The sequence below is a fragment of the Canis aureus genome, chromosome 8 (assembly GCF_053574225.1).
Source record: "Canis aureus isolate CA01 chromosome 8, VMU_Caureus_v.1.0, whole genome shotgun sequence".
NCBI lineage: Eukaryota > Metazoa > Chordata > Mammalia > Carnivora > Canidae > Canis > Canis aureus.
In genome coordinates, this window is record NC_135618.1 from 75100383 (window position 1) to 75117055 (window position 16673).

General features: G+C 48.0%; 1 protein-coding gene and 1 long non-coding RNA gene across 13 annotated transcripts in view; one reads left to right on the forward strand and one right to left on the reverse strand.

Moving 5' to 3' along the window:
• AUTS2 (activator of transcription and developmental regulator AUTS2) overlaps positions 1-16673 on the forward strand; it is a 1127680-nt gene that overhangs the window by 932780 nt on the left and 178227 nt on the right. The gene's annotated exons all lie outside the window — the stretch shown is intronic.
• Positions 4515-16225, reverse strand: LOC144319754 (uncharacterized). The gene is made up of 4 exons (XR_013385487.1): positions 15937-16225; positions 13389-13557; positions 9677-10347; positions 4515-5631 (listed from the first exon to the last, which is right to left on the reverse strand). It is a non-coding gene; the product is annotated as an uncharacterized LOC144319754 (long non-coding RNA).

The following is a 16673-nucleotide window of genomic DNA, read 5'->3' on the forward strand; positions in this document are numbered from 1 at the left end:
TAGATAGATGTATGTTATTTTATTTTATTTTAAATTTCCTTTTTTTTTTATTTTACTTACTTATGATAGTCATACAGAGAGAGAAAGGCAGAGACATAGGCAGAGGGAGAAGCAGGCTCCATGCACCAGGAGCCCGATGTGGGACTCGATCCTGGGTCTCCAGGATCGCGCCCTGGGCCAAAGGCAGGCGCCAAACCGCTGCGCCACCCAGGGATCCCTGTATGTTATTTTATTACCAGCTGAGTCTTGGGTCCCAAATTCAAGTCTAATCCCCCACTGGACCATAAGTTTCAGTGGCTCCCCTTACTCCAAACTATGATGCCTGGACTGAGTGGCCAGCCTAGTGGCTGCTCTCCTCTGGGCCCCTGAAATTAAAAAAAGAAATGGGCCAAACAGAGGGATCCAGGAGATCCAGAGGAGGTGCAGTCCTGGCTCAACTCACACACAACCTCCCTCTACCACAGGGACCTTTTGTCTGTCCTTGAAGACGCCACCTTGTCCTTGACCCACAGTAGCATTTCCCTTTAGGAAGTGTAGAAGAGACGTTATGGAACCTTCTAACAGTTAGAAGGTTGGACTTAACAGCTCTTAGAGTCTTGGTTTGTCCATATACCCAGTATGGCTATCTGTTGGGGCACATGCATTCCCTTCCAACTGGCAATTGAGACTTGACAGCTGGATAATCACCAGGAAACACCTCTCAGACTCACTGCCATCCAGCAGCTCTCAAAACTTCACTGAGGGACATGTTTCAGAAAAATTCTGTAAAAATATACAATCCTTTTCCTCTAGATTGGCATTTTTCTGAAATGTTTCCTGGTATTAGTTCCCCATAAGACATTAATAGATGTACCTAGGATAGAGGGTTTTGTTTAGAGTTATGGAGTTTAGAATTATGGCTGGCTCAGTCAGGAGAGCATGTGACTCTTGATCTCAGGATTGTAAGTTCAAGCCCCATGTTAGGTGTAGAGATGACTTAAAAATAAAATCTTTAGAATTATTGATTAAATCAAATTAAGCAAACTTATCTGGAAGGGTGGGATTGGGCATGGTGATAGTGTGCTGCATTCACCAAACAGGTTTGGCCTTAAATACCTGTTAACATTTCATAGGTCCCTTGGACTGTGTAGTTTGGGAAATAGTACTGCACATCCTCTGGAGTAAGCCAAAGTACCAGAGAACCAGAGTTCACTTTCACTGCATTCTGCTTTGGGATAGCAACGGCCCACATGAAACTCATTGCCAGCTTCTAAACAAATGTGGCAAGATACCGTGTTGCACATTGCGTATTGTTTCCTTTCTGTAGACTCTGGGGAGAAATAGCCCTCTGGATGTAGAGTTGGGAATAGTTGGACTTCTTCTGAACACTCTCTCTGTATCTGGTGACTCCCGTGAACTACAACTGAGGAGATTTCCCTCTTTCCAGTAGCTGTTGGAAGCCTAGAGCTGGCTTTGTTGCCCTCGTGCTATAAGTGACAGGTAGCTGGCAGACAAACCTCATTCTTATCAAGACTATACCTATGTACCTTGTTTCTTCGTCCTTCTCATCTACCAGTAATTTTTCAAAGATTTTTCTTTCCATTATCTTGAAAGCTACCTTAAATCCTTCCTGATCCAAGGCAGGCTAAATGATATACCACATTACCTAGTACCACTCTAGCTAACTAAACTGGTGTTGACTTGTCTGAGGCCATTGGCACTTGGGCTTATAGACAAGGGTGCTATGCAAGTTGATGTACAGCCTCAGCTGTGGTGAGAGTTAGTTACTTAGCTCATGGCATAGGGAGTTTTTGGGCTCTGGAGACTCTCAAGCGTGGCAGTCCTTGTTTTTCTGTTTCTCCAATCATTGGAGCCATGAAAACAATTCACTAAGCTATGTTTTCCATTTTTTCCCCTCTCTGGTAAACTCATAAAATGGTCTTTTGTCCATATACCTTTTATCCCCCGTAGACCTCCAGCAGGGTATGAAAATAATTTACAGAAGATTCCCTACAAATGTAAAGCTAGAAAGAGCCTTCAAGCTCATCTAGGCTAGTGTTGCCTGATAGGTTTCAGCTGCCCTAGTGCTAGTCTCCAGGTGGCTGCTGGAGGCCCATGTTGAGAGCTCTGGGCCAAAAGGAGCCAAAGGCTGGATTGACTCGTGATGTCTGCTGTGAATATGGCATGAAGTAGAGGTATGAACACTGTACATTTTCTGGCCCCACTGTCTCTCTTTTGACAGATGAAGCTAGCTGAGATGAAGATGGCCCTAGGAATCAAACAGCCTCACTCTGGTCTGGGACACGTTTCACCCCATCTTGCCAAAATAATTCTTATTCTTCCAACTACACAGAGAGTTAACTACAGCACTGAAACATTAAGCTACTGGTAGACTGGCCGTTGAGTTAATTAAAAAATAAAGCACAGCACCCTCTTCACTCATTTTTCCAAGTTCTAAGAGAGTTAAGACATAAGGCCATTCCATAGTCAGACCTCATGAAGCTGTTCTTGTCCACAGTTAGCCATATTCTCTTCATTCCTTTTTTTTTTTTTTTAAATAAAGCCTATCTGTGACATTGAAACATACCTTCCAGTAAATTATTTTCCCTTGGATGCTTACTTGGTCAAGGATGCTGTTAGCCAAAACCAAACTAACAAATTTAATACTCCTAAGGTCTATTCTCTTTTCTTCGGGAAAAAAAATAACAATCAAGGAGGCACATGTTGGAAAACTCAGATTTGGCAACTTTCCTGTCTCAATATACAGTGCTGATAAATGTCACATTAGCAAATATTAATCTTTCCTAATAATAATCCAACCATAATTGAGATGAACAGTTCAGCTCCTAAGGATTTTTTTTCCTTGAAACAATGGAATTCTCTTCCCTAAGCAATTTGCTAATAAAAAATTGGTGCTGTCTTGTTTCTTCCTCTTTGCCTTGGCACCTCAGAAATCAGGTTAGCAGTCTTGTTCACATCTCTACTGATGGAACATTCCATCAGATCTTCATAAGTGTCGGAGACATGAGTTCCAAGTGTCCAGAGATAGGACAGAATAGGTGCAATTAATAAATCATTTTTCAGGCTGTGCCTTCTGTGGTCTGTAGACTGCGTTCTCCCGACATGAGTCAAGTTATTTAATGTGATGGAATCCATCTTGTAGGGCATTCTCCATTCAGGCTTAAGTGATTGAATTCACAGTTCCACTGATTTAGTGCATCGTTTGTCACTTTGTGGAGGAGAGGGTTTTGGACCCATTTAGGTGGGAGATTGGCTGGAGTGGGAAGTGGGGGAGAACCCGCCCTCAGCCACCATTTGTCCCCTCTTCAAGCATGATTCATAATCAGCCTGGAAGGAAGAAGCAGAAGATTACAGAGGAGGCCCGGCTGCTCTGCAGGCCAGTGAAGTTTATGGTGTCGGCAGGACACCCTCTAAGATGCTTTCCTTGCCAGGACGCAGACCCCCAAAGATCCAACCATTTTAGTGATGTGGGCATCTTCAATACAGTGCCTCTGAAAATCACCAGCACTGGCTTGGTGGAGCCATACTCCTCGATAATACATTGAGTCTCAAAGAAAATTTCATCTTTTAGCTGCCAGCAGCCCAGTGCCAATTATAGTGAACATCCTTGACAGTTTTGTTCTCGCAACCCCTGAAAACAGTGGAGTTTCGGCACTGGAAGCCAGGCTGGTTTCATATTGACCTTAAACTATGCAGATGTGCCCTGTGCAGGAGCTTGGCTGCCTGCTGAATGGGAATGGGGTAGGTGTGCATGCCTCGGCATCATTGACATTCCAGGAGGGTGCTTCCTGCCCGTCTTCCCCCTCGCCCAGTGCCGCATTTCCTATTAGTTCTTCGGGAAGGAAGGCAGGTCAAAAAGGTGGATAAAATAGGTCAGAAAGAGGGCAGTCTCCAATGGAGTGGGGGGACACCTTCTTATTTGCTGGGAAGAATTCTCTCCAATGGAAAAAAGGGTTCCAAGTGAAGGCATAGGATCCAGACCCTCCCTCTGGAGGTACCCTGGCCATTAGGGCCACACCTTCAGGTCTTCTCTTTATCAACCTTCTGCTCTCTGGCCAAACACACTGGACTCCCTGTAGAATTGCTTGGGTTATGGGGAGAGTCGGGTTATTTTTTAATTGAAAAATAAATTTCTTCTTGAGAAAATGGGAACTCTAAAACCTCCAAAGCAATGGGAGAGCAAACAGATGTTCTAGTGTCTGGACCTAACACAGGAGGTTTTACCTGCGATTCATACACCACTGCGGAATCTGTGGATGAGCTCCAGGGAGCCCTGGGCACCAGTGAACATGTATTTAAAGTTTTGTTTATTTGTGTACTTGTACATTCGCCTCAGAAGAAGGTACGTGGCTTTCATCAGATTTCCAAGTAGATCTGTAACAACAGCTGAAGTCAAGACTCCCTGGGCCAGCAAAGATGAAATATGCACGAATTGTCTCAAACCCTGTTTGTGATCCACCGCAGACATGTTCACTGTCCCAACCCCCTCCTCCCCACCTAACCAGAGCTTTAACAGAGGCAGACCCCGCGTCCCAGAGAGCTATATTTTCATTCAGCAAAGGTTTGAAGAACCTTCCACCTGTGTGAAAAATACTTTACAATCCCTTTTATTTCATCTTTGTTCTGGCAATCATTTGCTCTGGTATAGCTGACTTTAAAAAAAAAAAAGCCCTTATAGTTTACATTGTTCATATGGTTCAAACGTGTCTATCTTAAAGTTCTCCATTCTGTTTTTCATCTTTTGGTCAAGGCTGGGCCCAAATTGAGCTTTGGCCTGTGTGCGACAGAATTTGCTTTTACCCAGAATAATATAGTCGGAATTCTGGAGCTTCTTTAACCAACCCACTTCTTTGACCACAGAGGTCCATGATATTAAGTAGCTTTTCCAAAGTCACACATCTAGTTGTTAGTAGAGGTAATGCATTATGTTTTTTATGCTTTTTATGTTTTTATTAAAGAAAGGAAGGTACTGAATCAATGAAATTTTACAAAGTTGGGGGTTTTCTTTATGGTCATCATTAAAAGAAGGCACAGCATGGTGATGTGGAAATGGCTCAAAAGTCTATGTTCTCGGCCCTTTTGAGACCTGCATCCTTCTCCCACCTCTTCTTGCCTTGTCACCCCATTTCCCCCACCCACTCCAGTCCTCTTATCAAGCTGAGTGGCCAAAGCACCAGGGAGCCTGAGAGGGCTTCCTCCAGGTCTTCTGGGCCTGCATTCCCCAGCTGTGCCACCTCATGGAGAAAGCCCATCAAGTTGTTCGTGTGCTCTTGCTTTTAATGACCCAGTCTTCCCACCATGCTGCCCAGAGAAACAGGAAGGTCAGCGAAAGGGGAAGGGAAAATTACCACTGGTGTTCCCCCAGGGGCCACTTGAGACTTGCCACTTCCCAGGATTCCAGGTGTAGACTCGCCTTTTCATCTGGCAGAAAGCTGCAGTGCGCGGAATGGTGTGTTTTGTTAATGGATCGCTGTTGGTTTCCTTCTTCTTCATGGTTTCTAGTGGCTCTTAGAAACCGCATCTGCTTTGACTGGATCCTCTACAGGGCCAGAGGGGTTTCCACAGAGAGCCCCTGCCTTAGGACTAGGAACTCCTCCTATCTCTGTTCAAATTGTCCCACCATGGTGCTGCCTTAAAAAAAAAAAAAAAAGTGTTGTATATATAACCTTGATTATGTCCCTGTAAAGTGAATTTGTAACAACTCCCTCGTGAGCTTAGCAAAAGTATGTCTAGACAATTTTTTCTGGCTTCCCCTCCCAAACCTCTTTGGGTTAAAAATAGGGAAGGATTTGTTTTAATACAGTGTAGTACTGTATCTTTAACCTTTGTCCAAAAGCATACTGCCCATTTAAGTTTTATTTAGGGAAAGTGTGTAACTTATAAGCCAGCTCACTCACACCCTGAGACTGTCCCTGGCTGGCCTTCTTGCTGCCGGTGGATTATCCAAGTCTCCAGAAGTGTTTTACAGGAAGCTTAGATGGAGGGAAGCACTTAATTATTATCCAAATTTTTCCCTTTAGTTAAGTCTTACCGTAAGATATCCCAGAGATTATATTTTTAGCAACCACTTTAAAGAGACTGGGGAGATTAATTTAAAATTGATAATCGCATGGCAGCACCACAGCTTAACAAGCTCGAGGTCTGCCTTGTGGAGCTGGCTGCTCTCAGGGGACGCCAGTTCAATTCTCTTTGCTGCCAGTTGAAATCAGAAATCACAACCGCAGTGATTAGCAGTGAATTCCCTGATCTCCATGCCCCAGGCAGATGGAGAGGGGGCCTGTTTTCTCGGTAGCCAGTAGTTAACCCCTTCGTGGGAGAGGTGACAGGCCCAGGAGATGATTCATGGATAGAAGGTGGGGCCTGTCGAGATCTCTGTCTTTACCCAAACTGCCCAGATGGTTCTGAGCATCATCAGTCCCAGAGCCACTGCTTTGGGGGAAGCAATGGTGAATGGAGGCAGTAAGATCCCCGAGACCGCTGACACCTGTACCCGCCCAGTTCAAAGGCCTCCAGAGGCCTCTGCTTCCTTGGCTGCTGGGCAGCTTTGTCAAGCTGCGAGTCTTTCTTTGTAGAAGGGAGCAGAACAGCCTGCTTTCTGCCCCTCTTCCAGCTTTCTGTCTTTAAAAAATGGCCTCTGGCTACCAAGTGGACGATTATGGATAGTATTGTAGAGCAGCAGTAAGCAGTGTTAATGAGCTGCAGGATATCAGACACAAAAAAGAAAATATTTTCCCTGCGGGCCAAACAAAATTAATTTTAAAAATTAATGTAAACCACTAATGCTGCAAGTGCCTCCATTAAATTATAGGACTGTGACATGTACAATGCGATATTTTTGCCATTGAATTTGTTATCTAAGAGGTGTTCATTGTTTATTACGGTGTGAAAAGCTGTTTTCCTCCAGATAAGCTTGTTCATTAGTAAACTGGATCCCTGCCACCACCCTGTTTCTTTGCTCTGAAGCAATGCCTTGTAGCATAAATGCAGACAGCCGCTCTGCTTTTAATATCAGAAATGTAAATCAAAAGCATCCAGCCTGGTTTTAAATGGCTTCAGTCTTTCTCAGGATGAAATCTGGGGGAAAAATTCTTCTCTCTGCTGCTTTTGACACCACAGCTTTGGCAGACAGGCTCTGAAAGAGGCTGATAATTATTAAACAAAGTATCTTGTTTCCCACTGAGGTCTCGGGATCATTCTGTCATTAGACTGGATTTATTTCTAGGGTTTCATTCACGCTGTGACAGTTTGGGATTGATAAATCCCATGTTTTAATTTCAGGCAGAAATGAAACTGGTCAAATGCAATTTGGGAGGGAACAGGCCTTGATGAGATGGCTGTGCATCTTAATGCCTAGACACAGAGCCAGAATGAGAGAGGCATCTTGGGGGGCAGGCGGAGCCCTGAGCCGGAGCGAGCAGCACACCAGAGCCAGGCCGGGAGGCCGCACAGATGTAGGCCCCAGAAAGCCATGTGTATGGCGGCCCAGAGCCCCTCTACAGATGACCGGTTCGCCGATCTGGGTTTGTGAGCACCGGTCTGGCCTCTGAAGTCGCCCATCCCGCCAGGCTGAGCCAAAGAGCAAGGCGTGTGCCTCGGAGCCCTGGTGGAGGCTGGCATGCCCCCATCTCTGCTGCCCTCACTTCCAGACACGTGCACCTGCCCCCACCCCACCCTGCACTGGACGTGACCTTGGCCCAGCCCCACCCGAAGTGCTGATAGCTTCTTCTCGCACCTCCACTCTCTGCTTCTCAAAGTATTCAAGAAGCTCAGGGTCTGATTTTTTTTTTTTCCCCTCAAAGGGAAGCTAAAATTACTGACTCCTCTGATACTTTTTGGCTCTATTTACTTACTTAGCAAATATCAAATTCAGCATAATTTCAAATCTGAGGGGTGCATCACTAGCCAGTTGAGAGCAGAGAGAAAACCTGATGAGAAATAAAGCTCATTTCCATAGGAACAAGATTATTAAGATGCTGTGTGTAAAAGCACTTGGAGAGCCTGACCGGTCAGCTTTGGGAGGGCCTGAAAAGAGCCACCTGTCCCTGCCCTGATGTGGAAGCAGCGGACTGACACACAGGAATGATGCTCTGCTCCTTGGCAGGGCTCCGTGGCTTCCCGCAGGACTGTTGGTGCTCCACAACACAGACGGGCACCAGAGGGGCAACAAGAATGGTGTTAAGAGGCCCCTCCGCTTCCAGAATCTCCATTTATTAATGAGGAAAGTGGGGGTCCCAGTAATGGCTTGCTGCTGGAAAAAAAAAAGATAAAAGGCACAAACTAACTGACTCATTCTGAGAGGCCCATTGGAAACTTGTGGCAAAGGCTTCCAACTGGTCAAGCTAATCACACATAGTAAAGCAGGAACTGACCTGCCACCACTAAGATGACCCTATGTCTTGCTTTGCCTGGGACAGTCCAGTTTTATGGGTGGCATAGTTGTTAGCAGCCCCCCTTCCACTCTTAATAACACCTCAGTTTGAATGTGACATGATATAGTCATCCTAGCTATCACCCCACAGCTTGCCAGTTCATTCAAGGTAATTTACAAACCTTAAATGGCCCCATGAATCAGAATCTTGCTGAAAAGTTATAGGATACAGACTGAACAAAACTGATGAAATCAAGTTCCAAAAAAGTCCAGAACAAGACCACACAATTTAAAAAAAAATTATGCACAGACATAGCAAAAGTGTAAATACCATACTATGCATAATAAATAATCAAATTAGTGACAGTGTCTCTGTGAAAAGGTATTCAAAATATATATTTCAGTTGGATGGAGGCTGTCTTCCTTACATATATTCTTATATTATCCTTTATTTTTGGAGGCAGAAATATTTAACTTAAAATAGCTTTCAAGATAATTATGATTAGGTCAACGTGGAGGGGAAATGATTGCATTAAAGTGTAAGAGGGTATGTGTATATAGTGAAGGGGGAGATTATATTTAAGGTCCAGCATTTCAAGAATTGCTGTTGGCTTTTAGAGAGGAGGTTGCCAGGAGCAGGAATTAGGCTCTGTATTTTACCTCGGGGAGAACGCTGATACCCAAGGGTACAAAGAAAAATGTGCAGTCTTAGGGAAGGCCTTCAAGGGGGAGGGCCAGGTGACATGGCATCCACTAGAGAACTTTGTGCTGGCCCAAAGAATCATACTGAAATCTGAGGGAATCCTCCTGGAATAATCTTGAGGAAGCTTTCCTTCTGCCCAGGAGACTGCATTTTTAGGCTTGAACCTTCCTTGGCAAACACCATAACCGCCTCTAGTCCCAATCTCAGAATTGTCTGGCCCCCAGAGACTATACTTCTGGGCAAAGAAAGGACCTGCTCCCCCTTCTCCCCATTACTTTTAATCTTTACAGCTGATGTGTATTTTCAAGCATATTTCCAGAATTTCTGTCAAGTAGGTGTAGGCATAAGTCCTAGTCATACTGACTAGCTTATGAAAGCTGCTATGAGTGAGTAAGATGGCCCCCAGAAAGAGAAGGGATTCCACATGGGAATGCTTTTTCAAGAGGAAATTAGACCTGAGAACATAGAGGCATGAGAACGTAGGGTTTGGCCTGAGCACACATCTTCTCGTACCCACTGTGCTGTTAGTACTCTTTCACACGGGCAAGTGGTCCTTGGCAAGCCAGCAGCTCTTTGGTTTGGGCCTTTTATGTTTGGTTGCTTACCTGGGGCTTGAACTCATAACCCTGAGATCAGGAGTTGGAGGCTTGACTGGCTGAGCTACCTAGGAGCCCCATACTTTGGGCACCTGGGATAGTGATCTGCATAGAGCCTCTTTGGTTGATATGAGCCTCTTTACAGAGACCGCAACAACTGACCTATATTGAGGGCATACCACACACCAGCTCTTTGGTACAACACTTAATACAGTTTCTTGCTTTCACTACAAAGTCACCTGTTGAAGCAGGTTTTTGGATCAGCCGTGTGAAATTGCCATTTTTATATGTCAAAAACAGTCACATATCAGCAGCTTTAGATGATTGGGTCTAATCTCATTGTATTCAAAAACAGTCAAATGCCGGCAACTTCACATACTTCAGTGTAATAATCTTTTGTGTTTGGCAAGTGCAGAAATTGAGGCACTGGAACTTGCTCAAAGTCAGCCTGGCAAGCAGGTGGTGGAGCTGGGATTTGAACTAGGTAGTCCAACCGCAGACCTTGGCAATGCCTTGCCACACCATGCTGCCTCCTCCTTGGGTGGAAGACAAAGAAAGGCATGTTTTCATGGCCTAGGTGTTCCAAACAGTCCTTCCATGCCTCGCCAGCTTTGAGATCAAAGATGGCTGGTCAAATGAATCCGATGTTTCCCGGAGTCTTGGGTTATACTCATGATGCTCTGTTTGAAAAGAATGATATGTAGTGAGCACACCAGAAATCTGGAAGATGGAAAAGCTCTCTTTACGATCTCTGCTCCTCTCTCCAGCAAAGAAAGAAATCGGTGTGGTGCCAGCAGAGGTGTTCTCAGCAGGACCTGGCCCATTAAATGAAAGACTTCCATGCTGAGCCAATCAAGAGAGACCTGGACAAAAATCAGACTCTTCCCTGCCCTGGAAACCCATGCCTTGAATCTGTAATTCATCTGTTAAATCAAGTGTGCAGCCGGTGGTTTAGCACAGAGGGGGACAGCAGAGCAGGGAAGAGAGAGGGGCAGAAGCTGCGGCACTTGAATTTCTAGCATCAGAGTGAAGTTAGGAAAAAGAAACAGGGCTGTGATAGCTTCTTGGACCTTATGTTTCCAGCAAAGAGAAACCAGCAGGAAAGATTTTTGAAAACTGATGAGCTGGTGGAGGCATTAGAACAATGGCGGAAGAGACAGGGGCCCCAGGGGCTGAATAAAGCACAGTGCTGCTGTTGCCTTTCAACAAGACTGAATAAAGTTTAGGATTTTTTTTTTAAGGGACTTGTAGCCATTTTTAAACTTTCATTTTTTTGTAATGTCACAGATAATCTTTTTATCTATTATCCACTGGCTCTTTTCGTAGAGGCATTTGCATCAAATAGTGCTGCACAGATCATGACTATCTCTAGCGGGGAAAGCAGCTTGAAATGAAAGGTTACTCACTCCCTCTGCTTTCCCTGGCTTTGTTCTTGATTCTCGCACAGTTTTTTACATCTGAATTCAGGTATTTCTGGAGTTTTCCTTTAGAAAGCCTTCCATTCTGAGATCTAAGCAGATCCAGACTGGTCTGTGTAGCGGGGGTTACAAAGCATATGTTTCCTGAAAGTGAAGCATCTACTTTGAAACATTTGTCAGCTACCCCGTGTCCTCCAGAATCCCTCTGGAGCATTTCCTATGGCGACAGCACCGGTAGGAAGGTGGGCGCTCCCACAGCGGGTGGGGGTCCTGTCCCCACCAGTGGCCTCCAGTGGTGGTGGCGGTGGTGGTGAGGAGCATGGCCTCCTAAGCATGCACTACTAGGCTGAGCCGGGCGGTGCGCCCGCTCCTTCCAGCCGCACGGAGAAAGGGCCTAGGGTGGATTTCCTTCCACTCCTTCCCCACGTGGGGACTAGGAGACCTGAGCTCTCCCAGTGGGAGAGGTGGGGGCCGCGTGTGGACAGAGTATGTTGGGAACCAGACTGTCATCTGGACTTGCAGGATGAGGAATCCAAAGCAAGCCCATTTGTTTGCAAAACCCCAATGGGGAACAAAATGGCCTACAAAGTCATGGAGCTAAGACAATAGTTTCTGTTCAGCTTCCATTCCTTAGCTCATCCCCTCAAGTTCTAGGGGGATTCTGGGAGGGACAGGAGTGATTCTCAGGCCTGTGTGACAAAGCCTCTCATGGAAGCAGCCTCCTCTTCCCCTCCAGCTCCCTACTTGGCTGCTAGCCACCAGAACATCCCCACCATTCCCTCCCACAGAGCCTAGAAACATTTCTTTCCCTCTTCAAAACGAGTGAGAGCAGTCTGCAGAGGCATGACCCACTGGGCCTCTGTGGCCTACATGTTCACACTGTGCCTGGAACTTGGTGGCAAACAGCTGTGCTTAGGTTAACAGCGGCCTCACCGAGCTGTGGCCAGGGGCTTGTCTGTGCATTTCTGTATCTGCAGAGTCCCTGCCACAGGGAACCCTGGACTCTGGGAAGTACTGACAAGCCCCTCTAGCTGGAGGGCAGTTCTCCTTGGCTTTTGTGTGCCTCCCTTGGGTACTGCACTTACCCTCACAGAGGCCTGCCAGGGGAGTGACATGGGGCGCATCTGCCCCACAGGACACCAGAGCGTGGGCAGGTCGATGTGATTTGCCAAGTCCACAGGGCTGGCGTCTGAGTAAGCTTCAGAGCTAGGGTCCTTCTGAGTGTGAATCACTTGTTCTTAACTGTCTCCCAGTTACCTCAGTTGCCAGTTCTTTGGGGGCACACTGTTCCTTTATTTTAGGGACTCTTAAGCCACACGATACTAAGCGTGGCAGCCGTGAGGATTTGTTTCAAGAGAAAGGTAGCGTCAGACTAATACGGTAGCTTCCTTATCCCTGAGCTTGTCAGTGCAGACCTTTGAGCCAGTCATCATCGTTTTATATTCGTATGACAGAAAAGAAGTTTCTGTTAAGTCATAAATATACTAGAGCCCTTATGACTAAATACGTGAAAATAATCTCTCCTTGGGTGTGGAGCTCTCCCAGGGCTATGGCAGGAATGTAGAAACCCTTTCTGAGTTGTCAACCAAACGTAACAGATTTCCCAGTTGTAACACACATACACTGTAGCTGTGAATATAAAACCCTCCCAGAAAGCAAACTAGTTCTGTACCATGTGGTTTTCCTGATGTGCTGCAGCTTTTCTGGGAGAGCTCTGTGAGTTTAGTTTCATTGTATAGATATTTGTGACACTTTTAATAAGTAAAGTGCCTGCTTAATTGCTTTTATTTAACTGGCTTCAGAGTTAAAGGGAACCGTAGTGAATGTTTCCTTGTCCGGATTACGTAGATTAGCAACATGCATGGCAAATGCACACTCTTGCCCAGGCCGGCCTCCAATCATGACTTGAGTACCCGTCTCTGCTTCTGTAAGGCTCAGAAGAAAACAGTGCTAATATCTCCCTGCCCACACCCCTTGACTGGGGAAACCATAAGAGCAAACGAGGAAAAGTGGGTGCCCCTGGATGTGACCTTAGGCCAGGGTTCACCGGATGTGGTATGCCAGACCCGATCTGCTGTGGCCCATTTAGAAGCTTTCACTTCATAAGACATGCCCTCCCCCATTTGCTGGGGGGAGGAGTTCTGAGAGCCATACCAGCCCACTCTGACGGGATGTCTTGCTCCCTGGTGACAGGATGACCCACATGTCCTTAAAGCACCCGGTGCCCTTGCTCCTGCCCGCCGCCTGCTGCACACTCTGTAGGCCATGCATGCCTGCACACTGTTTGCTGGCCCCTCTCTCACCTGGACCTGACTGCTGAGCAGGTAATCCAACATCCCTCGGTGTGGCAGGCACTGCAGTTGGCACAGCTCTCAAAACTATGCACCTACCGAACGTGTAGAAACAAACCTCTCAGCCTCCTGGGAGTTTCAAGGGTCCCCTCATGGCTGAGCCCTCCAAAGACATTCTAGTCTGTAAAAATAAGAGCGATTGAAAATGATGCTGGTTTCAGGGCCCCTGGTGGCTCAGGTGGTTGAGCATCCAACTCTTGATTTCGGCTCAGATCATGATCTCAGGGTCGGTCGTGAGATGGAGCCCTGAGTCAGGGCTCTGTGCTCAGAGGGGTAGTTTGCTTGGGACTCTCTCCCTTTCCCTCTGCCTTTCCCCTTGCTCACGTGCTCGCTCTCTCTTGCTCTCTCTCTAATCTTTTTTAAAAAGTGATGCAGGTTTCAAATGTAATACTAGGTCATTGATAAAATTTAGAAAGTTCAACACATACTAAAAAATAACCACATCTGTCAGCAATATAGCCTACGTGTTTGTGTGTTTATTCGATATGAACCATTGAGGGATGGACAGAGTCCTCTTTCTTTCTCTTAACTTTCTGCTACGAGCACTGCAGTGTTAACACTGCAGTTAAGGGACTTGGGTTTGGGAGCCACGCTGCCTGGGTTTGAACCCAGGTCTGCCACTCAACAGTTCAGTGACCTTGGACAGGTCTTTTTGACATGTTTATAATTCCACTTTCTCACCTGTAAAATAGGGGTAACAACACCTACTTCGTTGGGGTGTTCTGAGGCATTAACACAAAAAAGGCACTACGAATAATGCTTCCTGGCATGCACTAAGCACTGAATAACCTAAGCTGGTAATATTTTTTTGATATTTTATTAAATGAGAATGTACTATTTCACAAGTGAAGGACCTGTGAGTCCATAAAGACCGGGACCGAGACAGGAGTATTATCCACTGCACTCCCTACTCAATCCTCATCCACCTGGGGGGAGGCGGCACCACCCAGAAGCCCCCCATTTGAATGATGTTCAAAGCTGAGCATCCCGCCTTCCCATTCAAATCAAGGCCAGATGCTAGCTGGAGACCCGAGTCCAGAGCCGTAGGTGGCGCATCCCTTAATTAGTGGAGATCATGGAGCAGGGATTCAGCAAGCCCTGTATATTATCAACCACACTTTATTTTTCTCCCTAAGGTACAAAGTGCTGTTGAGTCGCCACCAAACCTAGGATGGCAAGTGAGGGACTGCTTCTCCCACTGAATGGATGGGAAAGCTGAGTCCTTGGGTACAGTTGGACCACAGGTCCCCTCAGTGGGGATAGGAGGCTTGTTCCCCTCAGTGTCAGGGTCTCTCCACAGTAACATCTGGCTGCTTTTAAAGCTCCCCCTGTGACCTCAGTACAGCAGGGCAGCACAGTACATGAGTGGCCCAGCAGCCAGCCCTTATTCCTGTGACCTCTAGCCTGGAAATGAACTGAAGATGGGGTCAGGCCAGTGATCTTAAAGAGTGGTGAGAAGAAAAACTGACATGCCCAAATCTATTCATACCCCCTCCTAGCAGAGCTCTGACTGGGGCTGAAACCAGTGGTTCTCAAACTTGTGCATGCACCAGAATGGTCTGAAAGGCCTGTAAGAATGCAGGCTGTGGGCCCCACTGCCCTAGAGTTTCTGCCCAGGTAGGTCTGAGGTTGGGTCCAAGGACTTGAATTTGAAACAAGTTCCCAGATGATGCTGGTCCAGGGACCACACTTTGAGAACCTGTGCTTTGATAGCAGGCCTGGATCCCTGCTCAGAAACATAACAGAGTGGTTCAGGTGCTGAGCTCTGTAAATTCAAATTCCAGACACGAGGCAACCAGGTCAGAAGCCCTTCTGGAATTTGTGCATTCAAAGACCACAGATAACAATTTTGGCAGCTCCCTGGTCCTGAGCGCAAAGGAGAAGCTCTCTGCAGCTTCTGCTTCTGTCTACCCCACTTTGATACTTTCCTTCCATTTCTGTGGAGAGAAGTTGCAAAGGCCAGACTAGAGACAGCAGAAAGGGTGCTAGGAGTGGGTGAGTGCAGTAACTTTAGTGAGGGATAAATGTGTCCAGAACCACCAAAAATGGGGTGGGCAGTAAGAACTGCTGCTTGGTGGGCAGACATGCAAGCTGGCATTGAAGCAGCCTCTTTTAGGGGCCTGGTGATATTTGCAAGTGCCCCCCCTCCCCCCAGCACACCTCTGCGATGAAGGCCATTGAGGTGTTGTGGCTGAAACTCAGCGAGTAGAGGGCTGGGTTTGCATGGCCACTCGGTCACTTACCAGCCCAGGCCCAAGGATGTCTCTAAACCACGCCAAGCCTCCCTTCTTAATGTGTACGATGGAGATAATGCTCCCTGACTTCACCAGCGTCTGGTTGTGGGTGACCCAAAGGGCATGCATCTGGTGCTGGGCTGCATTCCTGGGCACGTCTCCAAGGTTGGGGCTCTCTGCAAGGAAGGCGGGCCACAAGGGCAGCCCGGAGCTCTTGAGACATGCTTAGGAGGAGGCCTGTGGCCGGCAGCCTTCCACCCACTCACCTTCCCAAGTCCCTGCGCCCCTGCATCTTCCGTTCCTCCTCTGTACCATGAAGTTAGAGAAAATGCTTCATTCAGAATCTCTTCTGGCTGTAAATGGCTTGAGCCGGTTGTCAGGCGGAAGACTCCAGTACAGACTGTGACGTCTAAAACCCCAAACAGCAAGGAGCGTGTCTGGCAGACCAGCCGTCTGGATGGGTGGGGCGGGTCAGTGGTCCCAGGCGCCGACGACCGACCTGTCGCGCAGCCCCAAGCCTCAGCGCGCCTCGGGGCCGCCCGGGCTACCCAGGCCGGGTCCCCGCCTGCCCCCCCCGCCCCCACCCCGGGAGCCGGGAGCCGGGAGCCGGGAGCCGGGAGCCGGGAGCCGAGGCTGCCGAGTGGGCGCTCACCCCGCCCGGCCGCGAGACCCCAGCCGGCACGCCCGGGCTCGCGGCGCAGCCAATCGGCGCGTGCACCGCGGGTGACCTCCCCCGGGCCGGGGATAAATTGTCAAGTTTCCCCTCCGCGGGTGTCACTCTTCCGGGCTCATTAGGAGCGCCGGGCCCGAGCGCGAGCGGCGCCGAGTTCGCGGGTGGAGCCGGGCGGGCCGGGCCGGGCGGGGGCGCGCGGGGCTCCGCGGAGACCGCCCGCTCCGGAGCCGCCCCCGCCAGCGCCGCCCCGCGCCCCGCGCCCCGCGCCCCGCGCCCCGCGCCCCGCTCCGGAGCCGCCCCGCGCCCCCGCCCCGCGCCCCCGCCCCGCGC